The 16,671-nt window shown below is 40.7% G+C and overlaps 1 pseudogene across 1 annotated transcript; it reads right to left on the bottom strand.

Annotated features, from left to right (window-relative positions):
- Window positions 1-12,168: 12,168 nt before the first annotated feature.
- LOC110333781 lies at window positions 12,169-16,373 on the bottom strand (annotated as a pseudogene). Its single transcript, XR_002381104.1, has 2 exons — window positions 14,691-16,373; window positions 12,169-12,181 (listed from the first exon to the last, which is right to left on the bottom strand). The product of XR_002381104.1 is annotated as an RNA-binding protein FUS pseudogene (transcript).
- Window positions 16,374-16,671: the final 298 nt, after the last annotated feature.

The following is a 16,671-nucleotide window of genomic DNA, read 5'->3' as shown; positions in this document are numbered from 1 at the left end:
GAGAAGAGAAGAGAAGAGAAGAGAAGAGAAGAGAAGAGAAGAGAAGAGAAGAGAAGAGAAGAGAAGAGAAGAGAAGAGAAGAGGAGTGGAGAAGGGGTTAGGGAGAGAAAAGAGTCAGAGAGTTGGGGCCAAATAACCCCCCACCCTTTTTGTTTTTGTTTTGCTTTTTAAAATCAAGGTAGGCTTATCTGGCTGTTGCCAGGTAACTGTTGGGCAGAGCCTAGAAGGAATGCTAACAGGAGGCATCAGGATTAAAGATGAATGGTTCTTCATAATGACCCAGAAGCTCCCTTTGCTAAGGTATGTGCTGGTGTTTTCTCCACCATCTTTTAAATCTGAAGCGACTTTGTTTTGTTTGTTTGTTTTCAAATATGATACTTTCTAGTTTTCAGAGAATAAAACAGAGGCTCTGAGACTTAGGTAATTTACATATTCCCTGCTGTGTGTTGGGTTCACCAAGAGCAAAGAGTGAGACAGGAGTTGACTGTAAGTAGATGAACTAGAGAGTATGCTTATAGACAAGCAGCAGAGACACATGCAAGGAGGCAAGTAGACTATGAAAATCTTTATCAAGCCAGCTTTCAGTAAAATCCACCCAATGAACTCAAACCCACAAAAAACATGCTTTCTTTTATTGGGATGAACCCCCCAACTCTAAACTTCACAGCAGAGATGAGAGAGCTAGAATCTCATTCACAGATACTGCCCAAGACATATGATTTCCTGCCTTACCAGTTTACCTCATGGCTGGACATAGTGATCCTTCCTTGATTTAGGAAAGGTACTTGAAGAAATGCAGAGCCAAATATCTGATCTGTGCCTATCCACGGAGTAGTAAGGGCCCAACAGATACAAGATAAGGAGGGAACCATGAAAATCTACAATCACCAGTTCATAAAGACCAGAAGAGAAATTCAAACCCAAGTTTATTTGGCTCCAAAGTACACACAACGGACTATAGGTGAGATAGGGCTAAAAATCTCACTGGACCTGAATAGTACTATATTGAGGATCTATATTAATAGAACAATAGATTGCTAGATATGTGATATATGGTCTGTAGTCACAGACAGATAAATATGCCTTTTTCCTCTTATGCCACATCTTATTGAAGATAGTTTGCTATTTTAGTAAAATGCTCAGTTTATACACTCTGCCACACCACCAAAGAGTAGCCAGAGCTACTACTAGGCTCTACCCACTCATATCAACTTGAAAGGAGGATAGCCCTTAAATATATTCTTCCTATGGAAGGAGTGACCTGAGAAGAAATCTTCTGAGCATCATCTCTCTAAGTGTCACTGGAAGAAAAACAGAACAATCTTCCAATCCAACAGTTCTCTTTCTTCTATGCATCTATCAGGACCAATGATAGATACCGAAACTCTAAATTTGTTGAATACCTACTTCACCCAGAGGCCTCTACTATGTTCCATGATTACCCAGGTCTGTCACTGTGCGCTTGGAAGCACATAGGCACCCATCAGGTCACCTGTGTCACTGTACAGACACTTATCTTCACATTCCCATCACTTACTTTTGACATAACTGTATAGAACCTACAACTCTGTTGTCTGGAATTATTCCTATTTGAGTAAATCTTCTTTAATTGTCACACTGGAGCTGGGTGTAAGGTAGATGTCTCTTTCTTTATATTTCTAAACATTTTCATTTCTTTGTTTCTTTCAAAAACCCAACTCCTTTGAAATGGATTCCATTAGACTTTATTATCCAGCAAGTTTCTATATTGATGTCAAATACCTTCACTGTCCTAGAGTTTTCCATTCAATGATAATAACTCTCCTCCATCTCTCTCCCTGGCAAATCTTATTTCAAGGGTCACTTGGATGATTTAATGAAGAATTTGCTAAGGTAGGCTCCATTGCCTTTGCTCCATCCCATTTGGGATGCACTGAGTGTTTGAGCCCTTCTACTATTTTTCCCAAATTGACATTATTGGTTCTCCACCACTATCCAGTTTCTATGTTGCCATTATTCTTCTATTATTATTTATCTTAGTAGCTCTATCTATCTATCTATCTATCTATCTATCTATCTATCTATCTATCTATCTATCTATCTATCTCTTTTTGAGGCAGAGTTTCTTCGTGTAGCCTTGGTTGCCCTATAACTAGCTCTGTAGACCAATGAAGCTGGCCTCAAATGCACAAAGATCCATCTACTGCTGCTTCCTGAGTGCTGGGATTAAAGGTGTGCACTACCACTGCCTGGATAAACCAACAGTGGTTTTAATTCATCTATTTATCTATTCTCTCTCTCTCTCTCTCTCTCTCTCTCTCTCTCTCTCTCTGTGTGTGTGTGTGTGTGTGTGTGTGTGTGTGTGTGTGTGCACGTGAACACACGTGCCTTTTGTCATGGTGTGAATGTGGAAGTCAGAAGACAACTTGTGGGAGTGGATTCTCAACTTCCAACCGTGGGTCCTAGGGATTGATCTCAGGGCATCAGTCTTGGTAGTGATCACCTTTATCATCTGAACCATCTCTCTAGCCTTATTTCCGCTGTTTTCCTAGTTCACTGAGCTGCCTACATTTGTCCTCTTTTGTGCAGAGGACATCAAATAACCCTATCTAAAGGGCTTTTATAAATGTTATGAGATATAAAAATTGGTTTTGTATACACAAAAGGGTTCTGAAGCATAACAGTGGCCAATGTTAGTTATAAATTTTAACAAATCTTGGAATTTTAAAGTAATATTTGATTTATAGTTGATAATGATTTTCTTTGCACATTGTTTGAAAAAGGCAGATTATACTTTCAAGGTCTTTAAGTGACTCTCATTTCCTCTGCTACAATGTCTTTGCACATGAAGCTATGTATTCTCCTGGTTCCCTTCACATACCTTTAGTTTTTACTCCTTTCTTTTTCTTTTTCTTTTTTCTTTTTCTTTTCTTTTTTTTTTTTAAAAAGAAGAAGATCTCAGAAGATGGAAAGATCTCCTATGCTCATGGATTGGCAGGACTAACATAGTCAAAATGNCTCTCTCTCTCTCTCTCTCTCTCTCTCTCTCTCTCTCTCTCTCTCTCCATCATTTTTTGGTGAAACTCATTAAGTTTAGATTAGGTTATGAAGATAGGGCCTTTTAAAAAGGATTAGTAGAGTACTAATAGGAAAAAAAAATCTGTCTTCCCCTCTCCTTCTTTTCTTTCCTTTTTCCTGTATCAAGCACACACAGAGGAATGGCCATGTGAGAAGCCAGTTTAGAAGAGGACCCTAACCTGAGCCCAATCATGCTGTCATCCTGGTTTACAATATATGTTACTTGGAATTAATAGAAAATACATTTTGTAAACAACTAGTATATGATATTTTGTTTTGTTTTGTTTGTTTTTCAAGACATGGTTTCTTGGCAGGTATGTATTCCTGGCTGTCCTGCAACTGGCTTTGTGAATCCACACTGACAGACACAAACATAGCCTGAGGCTCCCAGGTGGTTGATGGAGGAAGGCAGGCCTGCAATGTGTCCCCATTGATCCTCTGAGGACAGCTCAGCACATTCACCCCAATTTGGCAGGGTTTCCTCCTACATTCATTTTTGTCTATCTCACATGGGGAATCTGTGTATCCAGGACAGCAGTGACAAATACAGCTGTCAACAGTGTTGACATGTTGCATCATTGTGACAAGCTTTGACCAACAAAGAGGTATCAAAGTCTCACAAAGTGTCCCTGCAAATCCACTCCCAGTGCAGTCACAGTAGAAGCTGTTTCCTCCTTCCTCTCACAGACCACAATGGAGCCATACCTGACTAGGACATTTATCAAAGTTGGGTGTCTACCTTTTCAGCAGCACCAAATGTTCCTGCTCTATCACATATGTCACTCCTTCAGTGAAGAGGTATAAACTTTTATTTATACCTCCATTCTAGCTTCTTGAGTCTTCATCAGCATCCTGTATCCCACCTCTGGTCTCTATTGATACTACCTTCTCTTTTCCCAGTTCCATCCTTGTCTGACTTGATGCCATAGCACAACATTGTACAAACTACCTGCAAACATAGTTACTTCTCTTCTATCCACTCACTGGGGGGGTGGGAGGACACCCTAGCCAGATTTAAATTTACCCACAACCACTGTTTTTGTACTGAAACAATTAAATATTCCTGAAGATACTCATGGCTCCATTGTCTGGTCTTAGTTTTAATAATATTACTAAAAATTCCAACGAGTATTCCAGACAGTCCAGTGATTGTATTACCCTTTGTAATGTAGCAGCGCTGAAGGGAAAGGTATCCTGGCAGGAGGAAGCCAAGGAGTACCACAAAATCACACTACACAACAAACCTCACATAAGAGATAGAGCAGGAGAGAAAAAGCCAGCAGGGTGGTTGCCTCTGCTCAGAAGAGAAACATCAACAAACTAAGCAGAAGGCAGGGCTTATTTAGGATTTTTTAGTGGGGTAGGGGCATAGCTTTTCAGGGTGGTGTTTTCCAGGATGGGGATTAGCAGAATCTCAAGTCCTGAGAATGGAGAATTTAGGGTACAGTGGGTTTCTGTGTCAAGCTCAGGGATTAGTGGGGTTTCTGGCTCAGGGATTGGTGAGATTGCTTTCTTGTAGTGTGGGGCCTGGCAATGCTCCCAAATTGGTGCTGGTAATGACCTTTATAGACTTTACGGACCCTACAAAGTATGCAATGTTTACTACATTTACAAAGGAAGTCCATAACAGACAAGACTCTCTTTGCTGTTTGAGTTGGTGTCAATAGCCAATCCCCCTTCTTTAACATCCATTTTTCCTTCTCAGACTGAGTGCTTTATAAGTTTTGCACATTCCAGAATGTTTTAACCTACTACATGTCAATCATTGTGCTAACTCAGTGGTGAACACAGAGGATTTCCTATTTTGGAGTGTTCTTCTCCTTCCCTAGGCACCACTTCTCACACAACAATAGCTCATTGATCCCTGTTTTCACATTAGAATGGGTGGTCTTAACTTTATTCTAAACCGAATTCTTTTAAGGCCAGGAGTTTTCCTCTCTTATCTTCTCTGGGATTTTTCCTTCTGTAATTGTACCTCATGCTCCTTAGCATCAATTTTTGCTTCTTTACTGGATCTTCCCTAACATGTTATACAAATTATCTTCTATCATCCATCTAAATACAATGAACCATTGCCCTTAAACATCTCACATTATCTTCTAATTATTGGCTCTTGCTTCTGTTCTCTTCCATAGCAATGTAGTTTTATTGTTTGTTGTGTTTTGTTTTTTGATTTGTATTACACAATCATTTCCTCTTCTTAGTTCACATTATTTTATCAAGTCATCCTTCTTGGCATTTCTTGATGATTTTGTCACATTCATCATCGATCTTTGGAAAGCTCACTCTTATGGTCATTTTTCCATCTTTATATGAATAAAGGCCAAGGAAGTAAGCTCTACAGAGATGTGCTGAGTTTGCATACCACTTTCCATTATCTAACAGTTACATAGCCTTCAAAGGAGTCTGTATCTTTGGGATCTTCATTTCCTTACCTGAGAAGTGAATGCATCCCACAGACATGTGAATTAAGTGTGTAAACATATACATCATCTCAACCTGTGCATTATGACCTCTTTGTTGGTCACATATCAGATATCCAGTCACTAGATATCTACATGATGATTCATAACAGTAGCAAAATTCTATTTATAAAGTAGCAATGAAATAATCTTATGGGAAGGGATCACCTCAACACGAAGAAGTGTATGAAAGTGTTGAAGCTTTAGGAAGGCTGAAAATCACAGATCTAGAGTGTGAGTTGGAGGTGAATTAAGTGTTTGGTTAATGACAGTATTATCAGGGGTGGAGATGCAGGTTAGTAATAGAGTACTGGCCTAGAGTGTACAAGGTCCTAGATTCTAATTCACCCTCAAAATTATTAGGAGTGTTATGATTATCATATTTACTATTGTTCATACTATATAAATAGTAGCTCTTTTCTTACATGGTTCAAAGCATGGATCCAGACAGTCAAAAAGTACTTCCATTTCAAACTTTCATAATCGGTCCAACATTTTCCTCTCTCTCACTCATAAACACAGAGTTTAGGGACCAGTCCTGAGCATCTTATTCCTTTCTACCAACACTCCCCACCTTTGTGCTTTCAATTCTACAGGCACATATGCTAGATTATTACTTAGTATTTCTACTTGGGTGTCTAAGGTGCACTTCGGATATCATTTTATGACTAACAACTGTTACATGCATTCTCAACTTCGCTAAAATCTCCAGTAAATAGCACAAACAACCAAATAACTGATTAATTCAAAATTTAAGTTGCTCTTGTTAATATACTTTTTATTTCCTCCATTTTCACAGTTTGCTCATTTCTTCAACCAATATTCAATAAGCATCTATGATCTGTGAGTCACTGTTCTAGGACTGTGTACAAAAAATTATTTACAAGTCAAAATTTAAATTCTTGCCTTCTTTGATTGTTTTTTCTGTGTCTGAACCATAAATTTCAAATTTATTTTTCTGTTCTATGCCCTCTCACTTCTATTCTAACATTAAGCCACAATCCTCTTTCATTAGTATATATATATATATATATATATATATATATATATATATATATGTGTGTGTATGTGTTTGTGTGTATATGTATATGTATATATCAGAACAACTTCCTTACACTTCCTCTCACATCCACACACATGCCTGAACTCTCAAAGGGCATTTTAAAAATTCTGCTGTGTCTCCTAGAAAGGGCGGGAACCTCAACAATATGGTTGCCCAAAGATCTCAACAAGAACAACACCAATAGACTAGATTTGAAATGTGGAGAGGAAAAATTAATCTCACTGGGCTCCATCCCTAGAAAAAAATCTACAGCATCTAAGGAATGCTAAGTGAGGGAGAATTAGTTAACCCCAGGATGTGCTCTAATAGGTTATCCAAACAAACAAACAAACAAAGCTAAAACATATTGCCCTTTGCTTGTATTGTTTCAAGGGACTTCTGTTCTGGAAGGCTTGTGTTGAAATCTACAGTTTTGTTCTCACCTCAGCATCCTGTTCCATGTGTCTCCATTGCTTACTGGACCCTGGTATGTTTTACTTTACTGTGTCATTCAGAAATATTATACCAGCTTTCTACCTGTGTTCAAAATCCAATTTCAATGTTATCTACTTCCAACATACTGTCTGATCCTCTAACACATCATAGCTGCCAGTCATGTTCAGAACAGTCATTCCAATGCTATATTTCTTTATGTGTTATCCCTGTGCATTTAGGCATATTTTCTAGGCCACCTAGTGCTTGACATATTGTCACTCCCATTTAGGTGATTGATGTGCTCACGTGTTGTGTTCTCTAGATGTTGGTCATGCTAAGGCCAGGGTACCTTCATTTTAAATATCTGTTTCTTTCACTGAAACTTAACTTTTACTCTTCATATTGTACTGGCAAAGTAATAGTCACAAAACTAACACAAAAGGAAAATATGGAAATGCACTCTTTGGGATTAGGGAGCTAGTATTTAGTCAAATGTCAGTTCTGTGGCCAGCTACTCGGTATGATCTTTAGTATATAACTTACCTGGGACTCAGTTTCTTCATTAGTAAAATTATTTTAGAGGTGAAACTTCATCACGAATACTTGAAGTACCAAGGGCTTGTTTTTAAATTCTGACTCTCTCTCTTGGCTAAATGACTTTAGAGAAGCTAATTTAAACTGCCTATGTATCCATGTAGTTCCTGCAAGAATTAAATAAGACAACTTAAGGAAAAGTGTACATGAATACTCTAGAAGTTCTCTTAGTATGTTTCTCTTTGTCTCCTTCTGCTATCACAAGCAGCCTCTCTTGAACCCAGGAACCCCAGGATAAGGAAATGCAGAATAAGGGAAGCACGGGCTAACTTAAAAGTACAGAAACTCATTTTGATCCTATCCTCATATCCGGCATAGTGAAGTACAAAAGGACATGCACAGCTTTGTTCAGTCCCCAGTTTAAATATATTAAGAAAATTAAAGTAAATAAAGAATAAAAACGAACCCTGCCAAATTTGGACACAGAGCAGGGCGGCGATATTTGCATTCAGAAGAAAGAGGTTTGTGCTAATCTTTGCGGATTGAAAGTCAGGTTGTGTGGAATTCAGGAAGCCCACAAGGAAGGAGGAGCTGGGAGTGTTCCTGAGGCTTCCCCTCCAGCAGTCTCTAGTGGGCATCTTGATGAAGCCTGGGGACTTCAGGAGACCCCAGATGCCTCAGGGATCTACAGTTGTAGCTTCCAATGCTATGAGTCCCAGCTGCTCAGAAAGCCCCCTACCTGCTTTCGTGACAATCTCTACCAGGTGAGAAGGGGAGTCAGCATTTAGCAAGTCCCAACAGCTGTCAAATGCAGTCTGGGTGATTTATATAAGCTTTGCAACAAACCTTGGAGCAGGCAGAATTTTTGACATTTCACATTAGTTGAATTTCTGTTGTGTGACAGATGTGTCTTATACTTCATCTCAGTCTTTACAGTAATCCTGGAAAAAGACATAATTGTACACTTTGCGTGGAAAAGTATGGTTTGGAGAGATGCAGTAAGTGTTAGGAGTCCCTCAAGCAGGCAGTGGTTAGGACAAGATTAAAAACTCACTCTATTTGACTCCTGGATGCAAAACAAACTAGCCTCCAAGACCTCAGAGCTCCAAGGATGGAGTCTATGCGTGTATTTATATACACATTCTGCTTGACTTACTTTCATGTCCTTCTAAGGAAAGAACTAGATGCTATCCCAATATACTAACAGAATTCTGCCTTCCCAGCCTTAGTTTCCAGGATTTGAGTTACTAAAATTCCCTTTACTTTTATTCCCCAATGTCCCTATCATGCCTCATCCTCTTGATGGATAGTGACAAGTATCAGTCCCCCATCTCTAAGAGACGAAGGAAAGAGGATTAAGAAAGATAACCCATCTGAAGTGCTTGGTAGAGTACACTCTACAATATGGAGTCCAATCCACATTATGGATGACAACCCACAGTATGAGGTACAGTCTGCAGTATGGTCAGCTATTGTTATTCTTTATACAATTTTGCTTTGTCTTGTGGATAGAATCTCTCATTTATAAAGTAGAAGTGAGATGGTTTGTTTCTTGAATTTAAAAATATTTAGGTTGGATTTTTCCTTTGTAGCAGTGTTTTTCTGACCAGTTTATACTTCTTTCTCATATTGCTCCATATTTTTTTGGCCTCACAAGGTGCATGGAAAATATAAACAATATTTTCCCTGAGATTAGAATATGGTTTATCAACTCTGTTTCTCATTCTAATTAGAAACATTACTACATGTACATAAGATCATATTGGTGGATGGAAGAAGAAAGGGGAGGGAGGAGGAGGAGAAGTTGGGGGAGAAAATGGAAAGACAGAGAGAGGGAGCTGGGGAAAGGATAAAAAGATGACCATAAGAAAGAACAGAAAACAACAGTTTATTCAGGCTGGAGACATCAGATACTGAGGCCTGGGAAAACAACTTCACAGTAGTGGTAATCCAATGTTTAAGCCTGTGGGTATAGTCCCTGGCAGGAGGAAAAAGGGGAGGGGATAAAGGGAGCAAAGAAGAGGAAAACTGGGCTTGATCACAGAGAACTATATCTGATCCTGTACCCTTTAGTAAATACCAATGAAATGATAACTTAGTTTACTACTTATTATACAAATCCAGCTATATCCATTGTTGAGTTTGCAGGACTATCTCAGGTAGCCATTACTGCTTGTGTAAGTTCACAAAAATGGTAAATTTTCAGCATAGGAGCTTCAGCATCACATGTTACCCTCATAGTTGGTCTGAGGGGTTCTATTCAGAGCCCTGCTTTCTGCTACCAGGGTACTTTAGGTTCTTCTTGTCATCATGCAGCTCTTTCTCATATACACTGTTTTTATCTATGTTATGGCTTAAAAAAAAAAAAAAAAGCTATTATTGTCCTGAGCTTATTGGGTCCTCAGGAAGTACATCAGCTGACATTGCCTTATCAATGTGTCAAGCATGATTTAGGCTCCAGTGGAGTTTGCTAACTGTCTGGAAGATTCCACAAAGCAAGCACTTCTTCTTGCATGGTCAAGGCATTTAATTTTTGATTGTGTCACAAGAGTGAATGCACTGGTTGATTTTCTGTTTATCTTATTTATCTTGGTTACCTTTTGTATTTCTCTTTCTCTAATGCTATGAATGTGGTCTTCTGATCCCCATGACTTTAAGCTGAAGTATAATTGTCATTATAAGGATATTGGAAGGTGGGTCTTTAAATAGTAATGTGGCTTTAAGAAAGGTAAATGTGGTATGCCTTTTGGGGTCCAGCTATGACTTTGCTTCCCCCAGCTTCCTCTCTGTCAGGGTGTCCTGCCACTGCTTCACACCAGGCTAGAAGGATGAAACAGAACCCAGATCTGCAGGGTGGAGAACTTCAGGATCCTGGTCCAGTAGGGAGTGAGTGCCAGGGTTCAGGGGGGGAGAGAGGAATTCTTCAAGGATCTTAGAGTTATAGTTCTTTTAGGTGAAGAAGAAGGCCTTCTCTGATATCTCTGATGATCTTCAATGAAGGAGCTCTCTTTGATGACCTCAGCTTGTCTGCAAACCTTTATGTGGGGGAAGGGGGAGTTTGTATGTATACACTTCATTTGGGGTAAACCAGGGGTTTATATGGACCGTGGTGAGTGGGAAGGAGTTTTCAGGGTAAATGAAAATCGCTACCTAGAATTTTAAAGTTCTGTGATTACCTCATTTACATGGAGATACATTCCAGGATTCCCAGGTATTGGATGGGCAGATTCTTTGGGGATGGTGTGGAGGGTGGGGGAGGCGTGAAAAGGAGAGGAAAAAGAGGAAGTTGAACTTGCCCAAGGCCAAGAACTACTTGAGCTTTCCCAGATAGAGGGTTTGCTGGTTCTGGCTCCCCAGACAAATCAGAAAAGGGGAAGCCCTGCTGGTAAAGGGAGTCCTTCATTTTGTGCTGAGCTCAGATGAGCTATCTGGTTGTGGTAGACTTTGATGTTAATTAGCAGGGTTTCCCCACAGATAAAAGCCTTTGTTGAGGGAGTGGGGTTTGTTCAGGCTGCAATAATTCAAGCTAGTCCTTTTAAAAAAATATTTATTCATTTTTTTACTTATTCATTTTACACCCTCTTCACCACCTCCCTCATAGGCACTCCCCATCCCCCCACTATCCTTCCTCTCACTCCCACCCCCTTCTCCTTGTCTTGAGCTTGTCTCTTGTCTTCATCTGGCTGCTTTTCAGCTTTCCTCTGTGAGATGAAACAGTTTAGGGCCCAGGCTGATACTGTGTACTTAGATATCCCAGCTTAAATAAAGTGATAAGCCAAAATAAACTGATCTTCCCCATAAATTCCTCTATTTGGGGATTCTATTAACCCAATGGTAAATGGACTAAAACACATCCTAAATATAAGATTATTGTAAGGAAATGTGTCATTTTGTAAAAATAAGAATTTTCCGTACCATAGGTTTGCCTCAAGCCTTCAGGGATACTTGAGTGAGTGAATAACTAGAGTCACTAATGAGAGCCCCATCCTATTAGATGAAGACAATCATGTACATTTTCATACCAGAAGCAACGACTGTGTGAGAGTTTGAAAGGAAAAATAATAAACATCTGAAGAAAATGATACTTATGTCCTAAGGTAATTTTTTAACACTTTCAAACACTGTCATGCTATTTTTTTCACTAGCACATAGCAGCAGTCTAACATAGTTATTCACATTACATTCTAGAACCAACATTTGTGGAGTGGGATACAAATATTTTTCTGTGGGGAGATGGGTCATGGATAAGACTGAGTGCTAAGGAAGTAATAGGAGCTACATTCAAATACCTAGAAGCCACATACAATTCTGGGTATTTTTCTTATGCCTGTAATCCCACAGTTGTGGAGTAGGTAGAGACCGGAGGACCACTGTGGCTCTCTGGTAACCAACTTAGATCCAGATTCAGTGAAATACGTTGTGTCAAGACCATGAAGCAGAGAGTGAGAGAAGAGGACACCTCTGAGCTCCCAGCATGGACATTGCACATTATGTGCATATATCATACATGTACACTTGCAACACATACTCATGTACCACCATACACAAACACACATTCACACACACACACATACACACACACATACTCTCAGACACCCCCTCTCTCTCTCTCTCACACACACACACACACACACACACACACACACACACACTCACACACATACACAAAATGAAAAGAGTGTTTAGTTGCTTTTATATAGATCATCTATCTATCTATCTATCTATTTATCTATCTATCTATCTATCTATCTATCTATCTATCTATCTATCTATCTATCTATCTATTTCTTGTTATAATCCTCTAAATAATACAGTTTGATAACTATCTAGTAACATTTATATTTAAATAATTATTTTAAGCAACCTATAGATGATTCCATGTTCATAGGCAGAAGAGCCTAAGTTCTTCCATTCCACCATTTGTAAAACACACTCTGGAATTTCGTATCTGCATGGGAACCTGTAATCAATCCTCCCCAGATAGCAAAGGCCTACTGCCCAACTACTTATATATGTATTTCTGCAAGTTATGCAGACTCTGGCTACTTGGAGCAAAGTAACAAGCTGAACTGTTGAAGAAATGACCTTGGCATTTCATACTGGTTGTCTTGGCGAAGGAGCCTGCTGAGATCATGAGTCCTTCCACTTAACGCAGAGAGAGGCAGCGCAATGTTCAAATGACTCCAAGTTCCCCTACTATTCCCAAAATGGCTTTATTAGCCAAATCCTCAAAACAGCAGGCACCTGAACCTAGTAGTCTGATTGTCCCTCCCACTGACACAGATGACTGAAAACTTGTCCTGTGAGAGGAAACCATCCCACGGAGGTATGTCCTCATCCCTGGATACAAACTAATGTCTCATTCAGCTGAATGCCAGGCTCAAGCATAACTTCAAGTAAGAACACATACAGGAAAACCAGAAGTCATCAGTAGCAGAAGAATACAAACTGGATCCAATGAGAGCCTATACTCCAAGCCTAAAGATATATGTCTATTTTACCCTACTTGGCAAATAGGCTTGTTAGCTATGATTAAGATTATGTGCCTTGAAATGTAGACATAAACATGGTTTGTCTCTGGGAGTTAAACTCAATGATATGGGTGAGACCTTAAAAACTGGTAGCACTTACTGGCTGCGGTCTGACACAGTGACCTATCAAGAAAGTTATAACATGAGAAGAACCAATCCCTACATTGCTGGCTTTGAAGAAGGAAGTGAGGCAGCCATAGCGACCCAGCCTATAACAGCTGACACAATCTGAAAAGACACATGACTTTCTAGCTAAGCTCCAGAAAGAAACAATACACTCCTAAACTTTTATATTTATCCCAGTATTCTTTTTTATTTTATTACTTTTTAAATTTTTTTTATTGATTCTCTGTGAATTCACATCATGTATCCCAGTTCTGTCTATGGCTGTCCCCTCATAGACACCTTTCATTCTTGTCACCTTCCCCCAAAATAGAAGACACACACAAAACAAACAAATAACCTCACCAAACCCCACAAAACTTAGAAAAACATTGTGGAAGCTAAAGTATCTCACAGTGTTTTCCACAGTGCACTCCTCTGTCCACACATCTTGTACATACATGTTCATTGCAATGAGTCAGTAGCGTGGTTTGATATTTTTGGCTTCTGTGACTCAATCGATCCTCACCAAGACTCCTCTCAATTATTCTGTTCTCCTCCCATGTCATGGAGATCCTGCAGCGTTGGATCAACAGGACTGGCCCTTTCATGGATCCCAAACATTCACAGATGATAAAGATTTTGATGTGGGCCAACTCAGACACCCTGGATCTGGGCCTAGGTGGTAGCTGAGCTGCTCAGCATGCTGGTTTTTTCTTATTAGCACCAACTGGGTGAGCTCTCCAGCACTGCTCTGGCTATATATAACTCAGCATTTCTAATCTAAAAATGTATGATAACGAGTATGTGTTGCTTTAGCCATCTACTGAGAGATATTTCCTTATGGCTGCTATCAATACTTAATATAGATAATTTTATCTGCTGGCCTGTCTTACAAGTTTGCCCATATCCTTTGATGTGGAATTCATCCTCAGCCCCAGTAAACAGGAAACAGCCAGTGACTAACCTTGAATACTTGAATGGCAACTGGTTCAAGGAAAAGGCTTCTTTGTGGATGCTGGAAATCTGAACTCTGGCTTTTGTGCCAAGTGTTTTATTGATTAAAACATTTTACATATATATATATATATATATATATATATGTGTGTGTGTGTGTGTGTGTGTGTGTGTGTGTGTGTGTGTGTGTGTGTATCACATGTATACCTGTTTTGGGGGTGTATATTCACACATACAACATATAACCCATGAACTCTCATGTGTGGGATACAACTCCACATGGGGTTCCTCAATAGTTTACTTTTGAGAAAGAGTCTCTAAGTAAACATGTAGCTTACCAATTAGTCTAGCCTGACTGATCAGTAAGACTAAGGAACCCTTGTTCTGGTTCCCCAATGCCTGGCTTCTTTGTGGATGCTGGAAATCTGAACTCTGGTCCTCAGGCTTTTGTGCCAAGTGTTTTATTGATTGAAACATTGCTCTACCCTGAATTTTCTTTTTTTTAACTAAAATCTGGTTTTTAATGGGAACCAGAGATATGGTTACAATTAGGGTTACACACACACATACCACACACACACACACACACACACACACACACACACACACACATACACACACCAAATATCCATGAGCTATCCTGAACTGTAAGTTTACAAGATAACAAGGGTAAAACTGGGTACAGTAAGAGTTCCAGAACTTCAGGAGCCATGCTAATATGGCCTCTCCCTGCGATCCTGTCTGTGCTTGCCCCTGGAGTCCATCTTGCCAGGGCCAAACCCGCCTCTGTCCCCATCATTTGGCCCCCTCAGAAGCCCCCACGGTCCCCGCCTCGGCCCCGGTAGCCGCCCGGTCATACCCTCCTCTGCCACGCAGATCGTCTCCTTAGTTTCCCCCATATGAAAGCCTCCTGGTCCCCCTCCTGGGCCATCTGGCTTAGATGCCTTGCATTGATTGCATTCATTTCTCCAAGAGAACTTCATGTTCTCACATGTAGCATTAGGATACTTCCAGTCCCCAGCTTGTTGCTGTCTTCCACCCCCACCACCTCCACTGGGGAATCCTCCCCAGCCACCACCACCGCTGCCACCTCCTCCATAGCCTCCACAGCCCATGGGTACTTCTCGCCCTCGGCTGCCACGACAATTTCCACCAACCTGATTGAAGTCAGCTCGGCGGGTAGCAAATGCAACTTTAATAGGATTCCCAGAGAATTCTTTATCATCAAACCAGTCCATAGTTGCTTTAGCAGAAGGTGGGTCATCAAATGAAATTATTGCCTCACCCTTCAACTTGCCAGTTTCCCTGCCTGTATACAAATTAATAATAGACTGTCGAGTTTTCTTATTTGTCTTAATAATTCTAATCTGCCTGAAGTAATCAGCCACAGATTCAATTGTAACATTCTCACCAAGGCCTTGCAAGAAGATGGTATTTTCGTCTGAATTATCCTGTTCAGAATCATGAGGAGACCCTCAATCCTGAGGACCAACTTTAGGGAAGCCACCACGGTCATTTCTGCCCATGCCACCTCTGACTCCTTGGCTAATTCCACAGCCTCTGGGTTCATAGCCACCACTGCTTCGGTTGTAACCACCTCCACCACCCCTGCCATGGCCCCCGCGATCCTGCTGGCCTCCCCCGTAGCCACCACCGCTGCCACCGCTCTGGTTGTGATTGCCATAACCACCACCGCCACCACTCATAGAGGACTGATCTTGGCCATAGTCGCCTCCACCACCCCCTCCACCATCTCCATTGCTGCTGTTGTACTGGTTCTGTTGTCCATAATCCTGAGGTTGTTTACAGGAGTTTTGTTGCTGTCCATAGCTTTGCTGCTGTCCACTATAGCCAGACTGTTGACCATAACCTCCACTCTGGGGCTGCCCATAGCTGCTGTTCTGAGAGCTGCCACCTTATCTTCCCGAGGTGCTGCTAGGAATTGGCTGTTGGCCATAGTCAGGGTAGGAGGACTGCTGCCCATAAGAAGATTGGGAACTTTGGCTGCTGCCATAGCCTCCAATGGAACCATATCCCTTGGGAGCTGAGTTCCATAGCCTGTGTTTTGGGTCTGTCCATAAGAAGACCATAGCTGTTCTGGCCGTATCCTGAAGTGTCAGCTGATTGGCCATAACCACTGTAACTCTGCTGTCCAGTGGTCTGATTGCTTTGTTGGGAGTAGACCTGCCTAGGCTGGGTAGGATAGGCCCAGTAGCTTTGAGTTGTTTGTTGGGTATAGTTGTTTGAAGCCATGGCCGCACACAGACACACACAGGCCGCCAAGCAACAGGATTCCAGAGGACTGTGAAGGGATGCAGTGAGGACTGTCTACCCTGAACATTTTAAATGGTCATTTATATGAAAATACTAGTGTGTGTATGTTTCTGTGTATATATACCTACACACACACAGACAGATAGACAAACAGACAGACAGACAAAGACACACCACGATCCCCCTTCCCCTTTCCTATCCCATTCTGTTGTTTTGAGGAATTAGAAGACTGAGTAAGAAACATACACAGATGTCAGTGTCAGGAAAATAACAACTG

Source organism: Mus pahari, chromosome 1 (assembly GCF_900095145.1).
Source record: "Mus pahari chromosome 1, PAHARI_EIJ_v1.1, whole genome shotgun sequence".
Classification (NCBI taxonomy): Eukaryota; Metazoa; Chordata; class Mammalia; order Rodentia; family Muridae; genus Mus; species Mus pahari.
The sequence above is the reverse complement of the archived record's forward strand: the minus strand, read 5'-3'. Positions and strand labels throughout refer to the sequence as shown.